The 21,093-nt window shown below is 39.7% G+C and overlaps 1 long non-coding RNA gene across 1 annotated transcript; it reads right to left on the bottom strand.

Moving 5' to 3' along the window:
* Positions 1-2,460: 2,460 nt before the first annotated feature.
* On the bottom strand, positions 2,461-18,077 carry LOC134298797 (uncharacterized). The gene is made up of 2 exons (XR_010005879.1): positions 17,960-18,077; positions 2,461-3,060 (listed from the first exon to the last, which is right to left on the bottom strand). It is a non-coding gene; the product is annotated as an uncharacterized LOC134298797 (long non-coding RNA).
* Positions 18,078-21,093: the final 3,016 nt, after the last annotated feature.

The following is a 21,093-nucleotide window of genomic DNA, read 5'->3' as shown; positions in this document are numbered from 1 at the left end:
ATTTCCACACTCAAAGTCACTTAACCAGCATGTCCTGGCTGGGAAATCTGAAAACAGGATTGTTGCGTGTTTTCCAGGTTGTATGGCCATGTTCCAGAAGTATTATCTCCTGACGTTTTGCCCACATCTATTTATTTATTTATTTATTTACTACATTTATATCCTGTTCTTCTCACCCCGGAGGGGACACAGAGTGGCTAACAAATCAAATGTACATACAATATATTATTAGCATAGCACAATATAAGCATTAAATTACTATATTGTACTATATCATTATATGGTAATATTATTAGTAATATTACTTTTAATATATAATATTATTATCAATATTATAAGTATATACAGTATATTATATATTTATAAATTATTGTATGCATGTGTGTGTATGTGTGTGTGTGTGTGTGTATATATATATATATATTTAGCATAACATGTTGCTATGGCACAGGAGACAAGATGGAACTATTTTCCTGGCTTCCAGGTTATGGCAGGCATCCTCAGAGGTTGTGAGGTATATACCTCTGAAGATGCCTGCCATAGATGTGGGCGAAACGTCAGGAGAGAATACTTCTGAAACATGGCCATATAGTCCGGAAAATACACAACAACCCTGTGAGTCAGGCCATGAAAGCCTTCAACAACACAATCTGAAAACAATAGTCCAAACAGGGCCATAGCCAGAAAAAAATTCAGGGAGGGGGGGGTTGAAAACTTCAGGGGGGGTTGAACCCCTGACCACCACCACCCCCCGGCTACAGACCTGTCAATATCTGCTTGAGATAGTGCCTGGAGGGACTCTTAATTTTTTGTGTTTCATAGACTTAGCATGGGGATTTGGTTAACCAGTTAAAATTCATGAGTAAACCAGGTTTTTTTTTAACCTGAAAAAATTCGGGGGGGGGGGGGGGGGTTGAACCCCTAACACACACACACACCCCCCCCACACACACACACACACACCGGCTACATGCCTGAGTCCAAATAGTCACTTTTCCAAGTTACTGGCAAAAATAAAATAAAATAAGGTGTTCATGTTGCAATAGTAATCATTCGCTATGCCAGCATGGTATAGATGTTTGAGTGCTGGATGACGATTCTGGAGACCAGGGTTCAAATCCTTGCTTGGCTATGGAAGCCCATTGGGTTTCAGTCTCCAAAAAATCTGATAAGCTTATTAAAAGGGTAACATAATTTGAAAGTGGCTTGAGGAATATAACATTAATATGCTCCCATTGGCCCCACCGGTTCAACCGTGATACCATTGTCATCACAAGAGCACAGTACCAAGCACTGGCGCACCACACATCAGTTTATTCACTATTACTGCAATAGCAGAGCAAAGGGGAACTAGAATCACAAGGAGGGAGCCCAGTTTTCATTGTAAGTACTGGTGCTGATTAACTGCCTAGTCTTTTCAATATACTGAAAGAGAAAAGAAAACAAGCCCTTCAGCCAGCTTTCTTTCCTTCTGTTGTTGTTTTAGGATGCATTTGTTATGATTTTTCCATCCTCTTATTGGGTAATAATAACGCCCACATCAAGAATGGGAGAATGGACTCTGTGCAGTGATAAAACAAGGTTGCAGTTATAAAATATCTTATGCTTCCCCTTGGCACTGAAGCATCTCTGGAAGCCATTTATTGCCTCATATACTCCTCCTCCATCAACTTTCTGTCTCCTAATTATCTGCTAAAAGAAAAGTAATGAATAGCTAATGATGCTCAAAGTGGCAAAGTTATAAACATTTATTTGAACACCTTGGGCATTATGAGCTTTTTTATATTGATTGCTTTGACTGACTGCCCATAATTTTGTTCAGATATAGAGGGGGGGGGGGGGAGAGTGAAATAATGCAACCCATTTGTGGCAGTGTGTGTACTGGCAGGGATTGGTCTCACTATTTCTTAGCCATGAGCTTTCCAGAGCTCGGAAGCAATGTATCCTCATAACGCATACCCCTTAGGCACTAAATACAACCCAGACTTCCGATTTTACTTGGCTATCTTCATTTGGATTATCTATCTATCTCAATTTGTTGTGGGCCTCTTTTAAGCACCCTTGAATATTTACAGATAGAAATATAACTTTCATTTTCTTTCATACTTTAAAAAGAAATCGGTTTGCTTTTAGCAGCATGCTATATGGAATCAGAATCAAATTGTTAAGATTGGAAGAGGAACATAAAGTGTGTGGCAATTTGTGCTCATGAGTCATGCTCCATGGTTTACTCCATTGTGTCTGGTAGGTGGGCTTGAATAACAGGAGCTCTGCTAATCATGATTAGCATGTTGTTGATGACATATATTGGTGTCACTAACCTGTGTGGATCTCCTCCTTCTTGGAGGTCAAAATTCTCTACCTGCCTTGAGCAACCTTCTCCTTCTCCTGTATGGAGGACAGCTGGGAATCATCTCATTGCATGATTATAGCCAGACATGCAATAAGGAGGGAAGTGAGTTCTGTGCATATTTATTTTATTTATTTATTTACAGCATTTATATTCCGCCCTTCTCACCCCGAAGGGGACTCAGGGCATATCACATTACACATATAGGCAAACATTCAATGCCTTTTAACATAGAACAAAGACAAACAAACATAGGCTCCGAGGTGCCTCGAACTCATGACCTCCTGGTCAGAGTGATTCATTGCAGTTAATTGCAGCTGGCTTGCTCTTCCGCCTGCGCCACAGCCCGGGCCTAGTGAGGATGAAGATGTGCATAGTGAGGATGAAGATGTTTCCTAGATCCATCATGGCAGAACTTTATGAAGTATTTCCGGCTATGGGATCTTGGCCCATGTAATGTAACACTTCATGGTCTTGAGAGCCTTCTTGTTTTTTATCAGTCATGGGCAAACATCAAAATGATAGGAGATGCATCACTCTATACTTCTAGCAGTCTCTGACATGACAGGAGGTCTACATTCAGTATCATAGGTCTAAAGGGCTGTTGTAGCTGAAAATGTAGTTCATCACAATGCACATTGTCCATCTGTAGCACTGTTCTTCTTGTCCAGACATACTTGCTCATGTTCTCTATTTTGCTTGTTGCAGTGCTGCAGAAAAGACACCATAGAGTATGAGGAAAGTTCCTTTGAAATAAGTGAAACTATATGTAAGCATTGCTTTTTAAGAGAGTGGTCACTATCTGTCCAAACCAAACATCATCTCTCATGTCAACTCAAGATAAAACACTCTACCACATAGCATTCATAAATCATACTTAGGTTTGATCAAATTTTGTTCAGCTACAATGCTCTCGCAGCATGGGGGGATATGGAATTTATTAAGACAGAGTTTGACATTATCCAGCAAATGAATGGGAACACTTGTTCATTAAGGGCAAAAGGATTCCCAGATTTGTACTGAAAGAAATAATAAAAGGGGCCAATGCTGAAATCTGGAAATGATGAGAATTCTTTATGTAGCCCTCTGGGACAAGAAAGACAGCATTCCCTGGAGACATTTTCTACCCAAATGGAAACCACTACTGAGGTTGGTGATTTCAGGGAAAGAATGAAACAAAAAGCTGGGTTGTTGTATGTCTTTCGGGCTGTGTGGCCATGTTCCAGAAGTATTCTCTCATCTATGGCAGGCATCCTCAGAGGTTGTGAGGTATGGATAAATTAAGTAAGGAAAGGAAAGAATATATATCTGTGTATAGTCCAAGGTGTGGCAAGAGTTCTTTGTCACTGGGAGCCAGCATTAATGTTGTGGGCGAAACGTCAGGAGAGAATACTTCTGGAACATGGCCACACAGCCCGAAAGACATACAACAACCCTGTGATCCCGGCCATGAAAGCCTTCGACAACACATTAAACAAAAAGCTTCATTGAAGTGAAAAAGAATCTCTTGTTGTCCACCCTTTTCACAGAAATTACAAAATCACTTAAGAAATCTAGAATAGCATATAGAAAATATAGGAATCTACAGTTCTTCAGGTGGTATTAAAGTAGTGCCAACCATGGTGGCAGGATTTTATGAGTTGTTGGATTCCAACAAGATCTGGAGATTCTCTATCCCAGCTTACCAACAGAACATCAATGCAATATGTGTTATAAGCAATTGGGTTAAAACCTGTTATAACCTAAGCAATTGCCATTCACTGTCATATTATTTCTGACAATACAGATTCCAGCATGACTATCTATCCATAGGCCTAACCACCCAATAAGTCCACATGCAACGCATTTTTTAAAAATGGATATTTGTATGTGTTGAGTGGTTTCAGCTTTCCTAAAATCGCAGGTTCAAGATCCAGCATGTCTAGCTCCCCAAAGAATCAAATGAGACACAGACAGGTTGAAGACAAAATCAGATGCATTCATTCACCTTGGCCAAAGTGGCTGTCAGCTGAGTCTGCACTACAAAGACTGATACGAATGCAACTGCAAATACATGGATTTGTTTATAGCACCTTGACAGGAGTACAAAACAATGACTTTGCCACCCTGGTCTTCTATTGGCTTCTATTGGGTGCTGGTTAAGATCCGCCATCTCATTACAGAAGACACATGTCCATTGCCACCTCTGATTAGCTCCCAGGTGAGGCAGGAAATTTAATAACAGTCATTGGCTTATTTGAAGGCTTTTTTGTTTATTGATCTGTCCAGGGAAAGGTTTCATGTGAAAAGGAATGCAGCTGACCAAGAGTTAATGGGTCTTGATGTTTCAAAATTGTACTAAATAATGAGTGCCAGCCAAATGGACAAAAGGGTATTTAGGTTGTTTGAAAATTCAATAGAAGTGAATATAATATTTATTATGGCTCTAGAGATCTTGCTTAAGGCAATTAAGAAAGATGCTAGTTTACAAGGAATAAGATTAGACAAACAAGACTATAAATATCGAGCGTTTGCAGATGACATATTATGTATTATAGAAAATCTAATTCAAAACATTCAAAATTGGCTCTTGAAAATTGAAGAATATGGAAATGTGGCCGGTCTCAAAATCAACAAAAAGAAAACAATGATTCTGACAAAACATATATTTATAATTCTTAATAGAAGGATCTTCAATGGGGTTGACTCATTCAGGATAGGCTCTACCATTAGGCAGAGAAAGGCAATTACTTCAAGTGACAGATGCAAGGAAACAGCAATAGCACCAAATTATCATTCCCAGGATTCCATGGGACAGAGCCATATCAGTCAATGGCATAAGGGGATGTCTACATTATACACATTCTACAGCTTACAGTTACCATTCTAGCTGATTTTCTAGCAGAAAGTGAATGCTCTTTTTTCCAATTAACTTGAGCATCTTCATTCCAATGCCAATTTAAATATACACATGTGATTGAGCAGGCTGAAATGTGCTAAACTTTTAACATTTCATAGATGAAAATTGGGATTCTTTGATTTTATGAAATGTGTAGCCAAGAAAAAGAGTGTGACCAAAAATGGCAAAATGAAGAAGACACAAATTAGCGGCAACTTACTTTTGCTGGGGCTTACTGGGAAGGTACAAGATTCTACCATCTCCTCTCCTTTTTCTGACTTACTTTTGTACTTTGAAATCATTTTTCCAGAAATGAGGTGAATTAGGGAGAAAGGAAGGAAGTGGAAGTACAGAGAAATTGGACCACTTTAAAAATAGCTGAAATAGTGGGATAACAGAGGATTAATTGGGACTACCATTACCAAATCAGGATAGTGGGAGGGTCCTGAGCTCCATCATGTACAGAGGCCAGCTAAATTATCAACTGAATTTCAGTTCATAGCACAGATAGGACAGTGCCCTCCATTGTATCAAAAGGTACCTTATGTGTGCAAAGAAAGTCAAGTAGCATATACATTTCTGTCCTCCAACAGAGATCAGAGACTAGGGAGCTCAAGAGAAAACGATCATGGGTTGTTATTATATCTACTGTCTAAGCCAGACAATTCTCTCGCCAAACAGTTAGACCAGCACTATGTAAGGATAAGTACTTATGAAAGAAATCTATGAACTGTGTTTTTCCTTCATGCATAGCGCTAAAAGCCAGAATCAATTCTAGCTTATAAAAGGCTAAGGAACAGGAGAAGGGTTGTTTTTTTAAAAAGAAAGTGAAATGAAAAGTTCTTCATGTGAGACATATTTGTGCCAACATTGTGCTTATATTAACCATCCAGGTCTACAGCAAACATTTCCAGCACTTGCAGAGGCTGAGCACATCTGGGAAGCCTTCCCAGATTTTTGGGTTGGGGCAGCCATCATTCCCCCGCTCCTCTCCCATTTACATTTGTAGACCAAACTCATTTCAAAGTGCTTGTCGGAAAGCCAAGCCTTCTATGACTTTTATGAATCTGTGCAGGCGATGCTAGATGAACACTTATCACTTCTTCTGGCATCATTTCAAGTCCAAACAAGCAGACACTCTCTTGGCCAATGCACAACTCTAAGCTGAAAGTATAAGACTCCTTAAATCCCTGGGCAAATGATGCATGGAATGTGTGTCTACATGTTGCCTTGGAGATGGCATTTGGATACTGCGTGAGATTCTGTAGTAATTGCTGCAGAATTTTGGTGCCCAGCAAAACAGTGTTGGCAGGTAACAAAGACTTCAGCAAATACTCACTGCTTTGTGTGATGCCTCATTCAAAAGAATGTGGTCAATACCTCACTCATTCCAAATGCTACTTTGACTACCTTATCCCATGCCTCCATCATAATACAATTTTCAGTGTGGGAAATCACATGCTTCCTTAGAAAAATGCACGGAAGAACCTTCTGTTGTTTCCACAGTCACTCAGATATCCTGGCAAGGTCAGTCTTAAACTAGCCATGTTTATAGTATGGAAACAAGCATTTGAGCCAAATATGATTGAGCATAGCAGGCAGCTGGTGAATATTCTGGCGAAGGTTGTTAAAAGAGAAAGAAATGGGTCATGTAAATAGAGAACACAACCCAAATATTCATGTAATCTTCAGCACTGACCATCAAACATATACTCCTTGGAAGTTCAAACAAGGTAGTAGCTGTTCACTGGTTTTTAACTAGACAAAATTTCTATCTGAGAATAACTAAACACAGTTGTCTATTCTAAACAATATCTGAAAAATATGTGATATCTTATAAAGAGCACTGTATTAGACCATTTTCCTTTTATCTTTTTAAGAAAATTTGAAGCTGAGCCAACAATACAAATATTCAAAACATTGCCGCTTACCAGATGAAGGGTTAACTGAAACTGGAGTAAACCTGGGAACCAGTAGTAAACGGCTTATGTAAACAGCTTACTTCGGCTCACAGCCAGCCACTTTAAAATAACAACTATCTGACCGAGCTTCCTGGCTGGGAACTGTAAATGACTGCAACATTTGTTACAAACTGAAGCTACAGCCAATTGACTGCATTTACATCCTGAGGAGTCCTATAGAACTACTCCAAGACTACAGAGACTTTGACTTCAAGACTACAGAGACTTTGATTTGTTTTGACTCCAAGCCAGGTTTGAGCCAATTGAATTGTACACTGATATATTTAGTTTTACAGCATATTATATGCCATTTTGAAGAGACTGAATGTACACATACTGTGTCGCTAACAAACTTTAGTTGGAGTCTTGTTGATACATGTCTGATATATGTTTTACACTGAAAACTGCTCTGTGTAGCAGTTAAATCTGGATGATTGCAGTCTAAAAATCTTTATACTCTGTAAGTTATGACTGTGTGCCACTACAGCTAACAGAATTGGATCATCAGTTGTATTATTATTTGTATTATTGTTAACATTATGTATATGATGCTCTAATATACATATTGTGTTCTACGTTTTGAACCTTTACTGTGGTGCATATTTTTCAGATAAAATTTCTATCTGGTCAAGTGAAGTGAGGGCAAAGAGTAAATTATCTCCATATTGTATTCTCTGCAATATGTTATCAAAGATTATAATGGATTATCTTGAACTATAATGGGTTATTTATGAGTTATTTGAAAGAAAATTGAAAGAAAATTGGTATAAGATGAACTCCTTTGTCCAGAATTCCAACGTTCAAAATATTCCAAAATCCAAAATTGTCCACCTAGTTGCCTGTGATAGTGACACCTTTACTTTCTGACAGTTCAATGTACAAAGCCTTTGTTTCAAACACAGCATTCTTACAAATTTTGCATAAAAATTACCTTCAAGCTATATACATAAGGTGCATATGGACCATAAATGAATTTTATATTAAGACATGGGTATCATTTAAGGAGCCATTTACTTTCTGGGCCCAATTCAAGGTGCAGGTTATCACCTACAAAGCCCTAAACGGTTTGGGACCCACCTACCTTAGAGACCGCATCTCCCTCTATGAACCCACACGCTCTCTTCGCTCGTCGGGGGAGACCCTTCTCTCGCTCCCACCACCCTCGCAGTCACGGTTGGTGGGGACGAGAGAGAGGGCCTTCTCCGTCGTGGCCCCCCGGCTTTGGAACTCTCTACCTAGAGAGATCAGGCAGGCCCCCTACCCTCCTCTCCTTCCGGAAGAGCTTAAAAACCTGGCTGTTTCAAAAGGCCTTCGATGTTTAGTTGTTGCTGGATTGATCTATCTGTCCATTCCATAATAGTCCCATTGTTGTTGTCTTGCCATTTTATACCGCACTTTATTGTCCAACTGTGAAATTTCCTTTTCCCATTTCGTATCACTCTGCATTTCGCCTGGGATCTACGAATTAGTCTCCTGTTTTTAACACTGTATCCTGCTTGTTGATTTTAATGATTGTTTTTATTGATGTTGATGTTTTTTACTGGGATAATTGTTTTATTGCTTTGTTACTGTTTGTTTGTTTTATCAGGCCTGGCCCCATGTAAGCCGCCCCGAGTCCCTTCGGGGAGATGGGGCGGGGTATAAAAATAAAGTTATTATTATTATTATTATCATCATTTCTGAGATACCATATTAGTTACATGTGTCCAAATCTAGGCATTCCAAAATTGAAAAACGAATCAAAAAGTCTCAGGTATTTCAGATAAGGGATAGTCAACCTGTATAAATCTTCAGGATAAAACTACATATTACGATTATGATATCACCTCAACTATGAACTTATTTCCAAGGTCTGAGATCCTTCTGCAAATGAAGATAACTTATAGAACCCATTTATGATACAATCTTTCATGTGAAGTTTAAATAGATGTTTACTTTCTTATCCTTTCTCAAACTGGAGTGGGAGGGGGGAGAAAGATGGAAAAAATGGAAAATGGTGAGACTTCTAATATCAATCCCTTGAATATTTGTATATGATTCTTCTTTGTTTATTATTGCTAATAAATTATTTTTATGTTTATTTATATCTCACTTTTTATCTCCATACAGAGACTCAATGCAGCTCACAACTAAAAGCATTTTGGTACAGTTTAAAATATACAAATATTTAAACAATATTAAACAACATTAATATTAAAACAATCCAGGTTAAAACCATAAAAACATATAAAATCACATCATGAAATCATTGCAGCCCTTGATGCTGTGAATAAATCTATTCCCCGTGAATCTGTCTAACCAATGAAATTATCAGAAGAGAAGAGACTTGAACCAAAGGTAGCTAGTAATTTCTGTATACATCACTTAATGAATGCTAAGCATAGATCATGTTGCTGCAAATCGCTTCCGGTTGTGAGAGAATCTGCCATCTACAAAGACGTTGCCCAGGGGTCGTCTGGGCAGCAAACCAATGATTTAAATCAAGAAATAGTTTTCTAAGATCTACAGAGATACTCTCAGGAACACCTCAGCAAGCGAGAGTCCAAAAATGGCAGGCTAAAACCCAGAACCTCAACTCATGGCTGATACTGAGAGAGAAACTTCCCCCTGGGAACACAGAAGACTGGGTGACTTGGAAAGACTGAACAGACTGCACTCTGGCACCAAGAGATGCAGAGCCAACCTTAAGAAAGGGGCTACAAAGTGGAGTCCACGACATGCGAGTGTGGAAAAGAGCAAACCACAGACCAGCTATTACAATGCAATCTGAGCCCTGCCACATGCACAATGGAGGACCTTCTTATAGCAACACCAGAGGCACTGCAAGTGGCCAACTACTGGTCAAAGGACATTTAGTATAATGCCAAGTTTTCAACATTGTTTGTATTTTCAAATACATTACAACTGTACCCTCAATTCACTTCTGACACAATAAATAAAAAATAGATCATGTTCCCTTAAGACATACCCCAAAGGAACTCCATTATGATTTTATTGCCATGATTTTATATGGTGGATGGATATAACCTCACAATCACCTAAAAACCAGTTCTCAAACCTTGGATTCCCTCCCTAAACAGGTCTAATCTGTAAATTTTTATAATGGGGCTGCAAGATTTCATATTTAGGAATAATGGGGCAAACTTGTTAACCTGTTTAATTAGTCAATTGATATCCTACATTCTTCACAAACCCAACTTGTGAGTTTACAATAATTCATAATAAAGTGTGTATGTTATAAAAGTTAAACATAAACAATTAGACCAATCATTCTATTAAGAAAGCTCATAGTTACCCCAATTTAAAAGCTAATTTGCAAAATAATGGAAATAGTATTTTATTTTCAAGACTGAACAGATTTATTACCAAATTTTAATAACTGTAATTAATGGTTTATTTGGTTATTTTTAAGGCCATTGTTTACTGCTATTATAACAATTTTATAATGCTTTGTAGTACCAGATTATGTTGTTTGGATATGGTTTTGTAAGCCACTTGTTTAGAAAAATGATACATAAAATAAATAAGAGTAAACTCATGTTAACATTAATACAAATACAAACACACACACATATCCTAGTCCTGCTGGATAATCTACTAGCTGGATATAAGCAGGAGTCTGCTTAAAAATAGACACAATTCATACATTTCCTAAATCCTAGAAGAAAATTATTACATGTCAATCTTGGCAGTGGAAACCATCATAACATCTGGCAACTGGATTGGGACTGACTTCATCCAAAGGGCTAGCCCAGTGAAAAGGCCAATTTTGCAAAGCATGGTTCCTTTTCCTTCTTCCAACCACCTCATCATCTTCCCAAGAATTTGGTTAGGAAATCCCTTCTGTTCACTGCAATTTTCTATTTGTACTGTCATGAGACTGAACGTAAATTGGCTGCGGTTTCTCCGATACAAAATGAACACGTACTCTGGAAGCACAGAATGTTCCAGGGTACAGACAGAGCATTTCAGTGTCCTGGAAAGTCAAGTTGTTTTCCCTTTCACCTTTACGCCTTCAAGGATCAGGGGCAATTTTTGCAGATATTACTTCTGAACATAGTGGTGGAAGGCGTGTGTTGTGTAGACATTCTGCTGAATGTACATAGAGATGAAGAGATATCCGAGCAAAATGAGGATGCTGCCAATTCTGCTCCCCTCTCCCATGAAATTTTAGTTCAGCCTTCAAATTTCTAGCATTGCCAACTATGAGATGTTGAAAATTGTTCATAGTTAGAACTCTTACATTGGCTGTGTTTCCAATTCCTTGGAAGCTTTGCTTAGCAGCTTTATTTTGGTTCCAAAACTGTGGTTGGAATTCACAATTGCAATCACAAAAGAATAACCAAGAGTTACAGATGCAGAGCTGATTTGTATTCACAATCCCACCATATTTGATAATGTATTGTAGGGAATATAAAAGTCCTCCAATTCTAACTTCCTAGCATCAGCCACTGTGAATGGTGTGAATCTTTTCTTTGCTGATTGGGATGTGACAGACTGATGGCTCCAAACCCCTTCCATGAGCAAATCCAGTACAAAGAGAATTTGAAACAGGATTCTGCTGTTATACTAAAGATTATTCATAATAATGGGGTGGAAACTACCATCCCAGCCAACAGGTGAAACTGTCACCAAACTACAGCTCCCAGGATTCTATAGCATTGAACCATGGCAGTTAAAGTGGTGCCAAACTGCATTAATTCTGCAATGTAGATGCATCCTTTGTTTAAAAATCTCCAAAGAAGGAAACTTCATTATACTTCCTCTTCTCTCACTGCTGAGTTCATTGAGTGGAAATTGCTTTTTCACTTTGCAGCCAATGAAGTAAATGACGTACAAATGGGGAAAGAATAAAATCTGTAAAAGTTGATCAATTGAAGATTAAGATTGTCTCAGACTGGGACAGTTGGAGGGCTTGGAGACTTAGGGATGATCCTTTATGTCATTGGTGTTACTGGATGGCATGGCTCAGGGCAGGTCCTGCTGATGTCATCAAGTATAGTAAGAATCAACTCCAGTTGCAGAGACTATACCATTCAAATGAACTAAAGTTTAACAAAAGCAGAGTTCATACCCTGCAGTTCTCTGACCTTGTTTCCTCCCACTCTGAGGACTAGAGAAGGGAAGCCAGGCCCTGTCATCTGGAAAAGTTCCAATATCTGTGATGGAATCCGGTTTGTAGTTTAAGAATCCCTATTTTATAAAAGTTAAAGACAAACTATTAGAATGTCATCTTAAATCTTGTGATGACAGCACAAAGTGTTCTGGCTAACGAAAAGAATTGGCCAGAGGAAATATAGTTCACCGGTAGAATATCAATCAATGAAGGTCCAGGAAGTTCATAATTAACATAAACGAAATAGTTAATGAACGTATTAGATTTAAATGTTGAATCAAGGTTAGCTACGGATGACAGCTTAGCACAAGTCTCTAACAAAGACCTATTGCCTAATTGATTTACCTAGTTTTATTGACTGAAGTTAAGAAAGCATTCCTTCAAATGAGCATTAAATAAAAGCACAGTAGCAAGAAACCCTGACCTCCAACTATTTAGAATAATTGCTTTGTCCATAAAAAAAATTAGCGACTGATTAATGCTACCTATCTCTCTGGGCTGGTGAAATATAATAATGACTTCAGCTCTTTTGAAAAGAGATTAGTATGGAGAAAAGGTGTATCTGCTTTCTTATTTCTACCAGAGAAGGAATTGTTCCACCAACCATGTCTCTATCACTGTAACTTGGGGACCATTTATGCCACACAGGTATATTGCTATGATTCCACTTCAACTGCCTTGGCTCCACTCTGTGGAAGACTGAAGTTTGTAGTTTGGTGACGCACTTAGAGCAGTGGTCCTCAACCTGTGGGTCCCCAGATGTTTTGGCCTTCAACTCCCAGAAATCCTAACAGCTGGTAAACCATCTGGGATTTCTGGGAGTTGTAGGCCAAAACACCCGGGGACTCACAGGTTGAGAACCACTGTACTAGAGTTCTTTGGTTTATCATTCTAAACATCTCTCCCTAAACTGAAAATCCCAGAATTGCATAGGATGAAATCATGGTAGTTAAAGTAGAATCATAGCATTATGTCTATGAAATGTGAAAGGTCCACAATGACCAGAAATATATACAACCTCATCACAAAAGCCAGTGGATTCACCACACATAGTGGCAAATCCATGAGCTCCTAGCGGGTGGTGTGAGAAGCCGTTTGTCAGGACCAGTGCTGAAAATGATCATGAAGGGACTCTCTTCCCAGCATCTGAGTCCCCAGCAAAGTTGGGGACTCAGTTGATCCTGGAAATACTCATTCCGTAGAGGTGATCCAGAAGCCACAAGAGAATTAGGAGGATGAGTCAGGATCAGGAACTCCTAGAGGAAGAGCCAGAGTTAAGTATCCCAGCTCAGATCTAATCAGTTGACTCACAAAGGTGAGAGCACTTGGGAAAGTGACAGAAGAACTGAAGGCTGGACTGGTTCTGTGCTGGGAGAAACTTCTGTTGAACTGCACACCGAGAATCCCTGATGGTGAACTCTTGCCTTGAACCTAGACTCTTGTTGGGTTGACTACGCTTGCCTTAAACCTTGACTCTTGCTGGATTTGACTATGCTTTGGAAGATGGTTTGGATTTGTTGAGACTGCTTGGCTTGAACCCTGGACTGAACCCTGACTATTCCTGTACTTTGCCTCTGCTGAATTGATTAATGCGCATGACCCTGGACTAACTGACATTGTAACTGGTGAGTGGCTGTTTTGATAGAGATTCCTGTATGCAGTGTTCTCGAGCTGTGGGTCCCCAGATGTTTTGGCCTTAAATTCCCAGAAATCCTAACAGCTGGTAAACTGGCTGGGATTTCTGGGAGCTGTAGACCAAAACATCTGTGAGTGAGAATTGTGATAGGGTCCTACTTCTGCCTGTCACAATAGAGATTATTTGTGAGAGGGATAAAAAGGTTAATGAGATGTTTTCCAAGTGACAGGGAACAGATTCCAGTCAATCACAGCAGATGCTCCCTGGTAAGTAAGAATGGTGAGGATGGTAGACCAGGAACCACAGTGTGGCTGTGTAACTATAGTAGTTACACATTCATTACTGCCCAAGAGGATTCCAGCTATCATAAATAAAATGGAATATATTTAGGAGAATGCTTCCATTCCTCCCCAGAATTAGGTGGCAGAAATCTGCATTACAGTTAAAGGAGAAGTCATGTCTTCCTATAGTAGTGGTCATGTATCTGTGTTAAGAGTCAGGGGCACCCTTAGACTGAACTATGACTTGTTTATACACCTTACCTAGCTTCGGGCATGACATTATATCAAGATCATTGACAAAATGGAGCATGTCCACAGAGGGCAAACAGGATATTGAGAGAGCTTGAAATCAAGTTCTGTAAGGAACAGTTGAAAAACAAGTGTATGTTTAGCCTGGAGAGGAGAAGATTAAGAGAAGACATGATAGCTGTCTTTAAATATTTATACTGTATGTTGAAGTGCCTGGGCAAACAAAAAGGCCCTTGCCTGGTGCTGAATGATGTCAACGCTGGCATCAGGAAAGCCTCTCTGAAATATAAATTTAGTGCATTGTTTGAAAAGTACTTTGGCCTGCTTCCAATTGCAAGACCCAGGTAGTGTAAACCCACTGAATCAATAGGATTTGCATGAAAGTTAACTCATCATTCAGAAATGGATTTAGTAGCCCCACTCTGAGACTAGGAATCCAGGTGACCAGAGTTTAAAGTCCCACTTGGCCATGAAAACCCACTGGATGACCTTGGACAAGTCATACTCTCTCATCCTCAGAAGAAGACAAAGGAAACCCCCTCCTTGAACAAATCTTACCAAACAACTGAGGGATATGTAGAGTTGTGATACATCAGAAATGATGTGAAGGTATGCATCAGTCGCAATCACAATAACCACAGTCTCCTCTAACTGGGGCTATTCACTGGACTTATGGGTTTGTGTTTAAAAGTAGAGGGCTTAAATACCCTAAAGTTACCTGATCCTGTCTGATCTGAATATCTCAGAAGCATCAACCCTGGTTAGTACTTGAATGGGAGACCACCAACAAATGTCTGTTACTTTAGGAGTTGAGGGTATATTTCAAAGGATGGAAATAGCAAAAACCACCTAAGTTGACTGGTGTAAGTTGACCGATGACTTGAAGATGTAAACACATACACCTATTTACAAATAACACTGCCAGGTGCATCAGTGGGTCAACTGATTGAATTAGATGATGATATAGATACCTTGATGACAAGTCCTACTAACTGATAAAACTGGACTGCCATAGGAGGAGATAGCATTTATATTGCAAGGCAGGAGAAAACATCATTCTCAGCAGGGGAAGAAGCTATCCTCTCTATAGTGATAGCTTTCCCCACTGTGCCCATTGGTCCACTCAAGAAAAAGCATGCCCTGGCTTAATGGATACTTGAGCTGACCTAATTAATCAACAATGTCCTTGCCTCTGGATATTACCTCTCAGATCTTGGTCTTTTATGTTCCATTGTCCATCAGAAATTGAGAAGTTGCAATGATGGAATGAAGAGGGGAGACTGCATGGGGCAATCTGTGAAGAAACATTTGTTGCTTATCCTCCTAAACAAGTAAGTGGAGATTTTCACCCTAGTCTTGGCTTTCTCAATTCATTCATATGGATTGTTCCATATATCTTGCATCTCAGAATGTTGCTACAGCTGCAAAACTTTCTTCTTTAAGTAGGGTTGCCAGATTGAAAAACAGGGGGAAAAAACTCCTGTACCTTTAACAGTGCTATAGCTGAAATTTCCTCTTCCACACAACCGTTAAAGTTACAAGCACTGTTTCTAGATTTCAAACCCTATCTGTAAGGCATTGCCCATTAAAATAAAAGAAAAAATACAAGTGTGAATCCCTTATGGAATGTGAAAAATGTAATATAAAGTGCATCACATCCATCCATTGGAAAAAGTCACAAGACCGCTTTGCAGAAAGACAATAACTCGTGGGAGCCATTCTTGTGACTTCAAGCACAGCCTCAGAAAGCAAGATTTAGCTGTGTTTGTTTTAAAACCCACTAAGAGCTAAGTAAGTATGAATAAAATTGAACAGTGTGCATCAACCTGGGAAAGTAGATATTGTTACTCTGTCACCAGAAAGACAGCTATGGGGTTGGAAGGGTATCAGCGATCTCTGCCAAAACAACCAACAAATGAATGTTGGTTTTCACAGTCCTCAGCAGTTTATGAGGACAAATGGAGAAAAAGGCACTCACAAGACCTCCGACTGCTGTTTTCAGGGAGTTAGTGTGGGAATTATTCACTGGTGCTATTTTTGCCTTCTACAGCAACAGCTATGCTGATATACTTAATGTCACTGCTTAATGTACATTCCTTGGTCTGGAAGAATCTGATGCATGAGAGGATGTCTCCTCAAAAACTCCCCTGGCTACTGCTGATAATAATAATAATAATAATAATAATAATAATAATAATAATGTGCAATAATATCAGTCCCAGCCATAATCTACAAAACATCTCATGCAGATATGTATTTTTACAGCTATATACTTTCCCTTGGGAAGGAGCTCTGAAGAAATTCCATCCCATTTATTGGATCTCTGAACACTAATAACTAATCTGCATTAACATGGTAAGATTTTATGTGGAAGAAAAATATGCTGTCATCTTTTCTTTTAAGACTTTTGGACAGTTCCATCTCATTCACTCACACTGAAATGAATAAACCATTTTCAAATAAAAACTATAGCAGGAATCTAAAAGGTAGGTACACAGGTTAGATCAGAAGAATAGGGAAGAGATCAATTCCTAGTTCATTCCTGCCACTCTTCTACTGGTGACATATCATCATCCTCTCAGTTTCACAATATGCAGGTGTTACTGGTTGAAAGTTTTGAGAATCAATGAAGGATTGTTGAAGTGACTTCAGTTAACATAACATATTCTAAATAGTGCCACTTTTTGTAATTGCTCTATTGGGATTTCATAGAAATATTTTGTCAGTCCATTTGGAATTACTCTCAGAGCACCTATCAGTACTGGAACTACACATGTTTTCTCCCATGACATCTGAGTATTTGAATTGGGCAGTTCCATAGCATTCATATTCAGTAAAGGGATGCTGTAATACTCCTACTACTACTACTACTACTACTACTACTACACACACAGGGGAACCAGCAATTTATGAAGAAATACTGGGATCGATGCAAAACTGGTTCAATGTATATTGGGACCATTCTGCATCAGATATTTCCCAGAAAGTCTCCTGATGACAGTAGACTATATATCAGAAGCATTCTACTAGAATAGGATAGAATAGAATAGCTTTATTATCATTCTACTATTACACAACGAAATTAAATGCCTTCCCCAGCACACACCACAGAACAACACACCCATCCGTCCACACCTCAACCGCCACCGCACAGCCCTCAATACCACATCAATACAAAACCATGAAGTTCAACATTCTGATATACATTGACGGGCATTGGGACACTTTTGCCAATGTCCCATAATGCACCTTCCCACTTAACTAACAGGGTTTCTTAGTAACACTGCTATGTACATAAAGTTATGTAGTGTATACTATGATAGAAGGTTCCAGTTGTTTTAATATTCCACCATTTTTGAGCTACATAACCCAAAGCAGCTAACAAACATTGGAAGTGACAACATTACATGATATAAGTGGTGTCTTCTGATAATGGGGGCACACTAACATTCTTTTATAAATCATGTCAGAACTGGCACTGTCCTTACCATTTTCTGTGTGACAAGCAACAGTGATCCATTTTGTTGTATGTGTGTTTGATGGACATTTTGGAGGAATTTTCCCCCAAATTTAAACTGTATAAATGTGCAGCCACTTTGAGTATCCCTTTAGAGAGAGAAAGCAGGGTATAAATAAGCATTATCATCATCATCATCATCATCATCATCAATCAATAACTCAGAGGTATGTGATCGCTTCTGCTGATAACACATCCAGTATGTTATCAGCATCCAACTATGAACCCCAGGTTTCTCTAAGACAGGGGTCCCCAAACTAAGGCCAGTGGGCCGGATGCGGCCTTCCAAGGCCATTTACTTGGCCCCTGTCCTAAACTTTAGACTTAGGATTGACCTAACAACAACAACAACAACAATCCTAATTTTAGACTATTTCATCATAGTCTGTCCCCCCAACAGTCTGTGGGACCGTGAACTGGCCCTCCACTTAAAAAGTTTGAGGACCCCTGCTCTAAGATGTAGCCAAGGAAGATAGTGGGATCATAGAATGACACAATCGCATATCCGTAAGACTGGTACTCATGGTTTCACTTACCACATCTGACAAACTATGTAATCTCTAGGAATTTTATAGGACCCTCCGATAATTCCATGGTATGCTTCCATCACCTTGGGACCCTTCTACATGGGCCCTAAAACCAGGAAAAAAAAAACAGAATAAGAGGGGGGGGGCTAAATGACATTTGTCAGAAATGCACTCTGGATCGTGTTAAAGGCTGTAAAACACATGTTAAAAAGGTGCAGTTAAAATCTCATTTCAGCTGAAAAATGTGAATATTCGCATAACTGTATATCATTGTGTGGTATGGAAGGACCCTGATTTTAAATTGTGGTTGATCTAAATGGAATGAAAGGGGCAACACAACAATCATCCATTAAAAATAACCAGTCAAAACACCATATGAAAAAAAATGTGTGTCTCCAATGGAAGGACAGTATCAGACAGGAGCCTAACATCACTTGGGAGTTCCATGGATAAAGTAGATGTAGAGGTTTTGCAGACACAATACAGCTAACACCCATAGAGGTTTGAGCACTGAGAGCTCATGGGTATGGTGCTTTCTTTTAAAATGGGGTGAATAATTGGGGATTAAGCCTCATTGGCTCCCTGGGATGTTTGAGGCCACATCCCAACACCATCCAATTTGGTTTGGTTTGGCTAAGATATACATGGGAGATATCATTTAAAATAACTGCCATGGCTCAGTGTTATGGAATCCTGGGATTTGTGAGGCATCAGTATTCATTGGCAACGAAAGCTAAATATCTTGTACAACTATAACTCCTAGAATTCCACAAAATTGAACTATGGCAGTTAAAATGGTGTGAAACTGCATTAATTGTCACAGACAGAACGCTCCAAGTAGAGTACAACACAGATTATTGAGGTTACAGAACTAAAAATTGCCCGTAGAAAACAAAGGACTAGGCAAACACTTGTTTTCAGTGTGAAAAGTAACAAAAATAACTTCGTTTGAGTTTAAACAGTTCAAAAGAATAAACCGGATTAAACAGAAGTTTAATCCGGATTAAATCAAAGGTGCTTACTTCAGCCTGGCAATTAAACAAACAAAAACTGGTTAACAAAAGGTCAAAATGAACACAAAACCCAGCAGCAGATTCCCCTCTGCTACTCAAGAGCTACAGAAGTAACTCAGGCTGTTGCTCCTCCGTGCAACGGGCGAAAACCAGGTCCAGGCACATCAATCAGGGTAACGACGGTCAGCGGGGTCCCAATCCGGTCCGAGGTCGAAAGCCAAACGCAGACGTCTAAGGTTCCACAAGTTCCACCGATAGCCACAGAAGGGTTAGTCCAGAGTCATAGTCAGTCAGTCAGTCCAGCGTCAATCCAGAGTTGGCAATAATGTCCATCAAAAAGACGACGGAGGTCCAAGCTATCAAGATTAAACACAAGTTGCACAGGAAAAGCCCACACAGTTCCTCCCGCCGTCTATGCCCAGTGTCCTTGGTAACTTACGTATACAGCAAACGAATCACACCCGTCTTCAGGAAGTTCCCCAACAAGAGCCCAAGCGTTCGTCCAGATTACCTTGCCCAACGCAATTAGCCATTGATTCTAGACCCCATTTTATGCCAGTTCATAACTCCTCATCGCTGTCAGCTGCTATCCTAATTCCAGGTGCCTCCTCATCATCATCCTCATCAGAACTAACACACCTTTGACTACGCCCCACAGCATCCCCAGCTGTGGATCCCGTTCCATCCCTCCAGCCCGTCCACGGGTCCGATCCTGCAACCCGCCAGTCGCCTCCCATGCTATCATTGCCAGTGACACCCAAATCCTCCCTCACACGAGTCCATTCCATGTCATCCTCCTCTGAGCTAACCATCTCTTCCTCCATTCCCTCGGTAAAACCCTCAAAGGAGTCTTCGTCAGTTGGTTCTGCAAATAAGTCCCGGAGCCGCTTCCTTTCACACTCCTCAAAAGAGTCTGACTCTCGAGGAGTCTTACGACCTCGTCTCCTAGTATCGGAGCCAGAAGGCTCAACCATAACATTAATTCTGTAGTACAGATGCACCCTAGAGCTGCCTACCTGGGCTGCTGACAGAAGTCCACATCCTCTGCACCTCATCCTTGAGTGTGGCATAATGGTTGCTAGAGTGTTGGATTAGGACTAGGATATCCATACTCCACAAAAGCAAGTAGGGAATCAATGTAATTTTTTTACAAATTGTATAGTATGGTTCTACCCAAGTCCTAATCCTAAATTTTCAACCAGTTGAAGCTTCTGAACCACTTTCAAGAGTGGAACCATGTATAAATGCAACGGGTTGTAACTCCTAGAGCAAAGAACCCCAAACCCTGTCTCCTGACATGCTTTTACCCTCCAATGTTCTATAGGTTGGCTTTTAAAAAGACTTTCACATTTTACAAAGGAAAGCACATGCTTCTGCTACGTGCTTATTTAGCTGCCCGACACATTTTACATAAACTGTGGGAAAAATTCAGAGGAGACGGCTTCAGACTCATTTCTCAGCCACTCCAAGTTCAAAGCTTTCACTATCTCTTGTATTTAAAATGTTCTGCAATTCCCCTAGGATGATTTTTCCCTACTTCTTCATCTAGTCTTGATAGGCTTTTT

The sequence above is a fragment of the Anolis carolinensis genome, chromosome 4 (genome assembly GCF_035594765.1).
Source record: "Anolis carolinensis isolate JA03-04 chromosome 4, rAnoCar3.1.pri, whole genome shotgun sequence".
NCBI lineage: Eukaryota > Metazoa > Chordata > Lepidosauria > Squamata > Dactyloidae > Anolis > Anolis carolinensis.
This window is presented reverse-complemented; position numbering and strand designations above follow the sequence as displayed.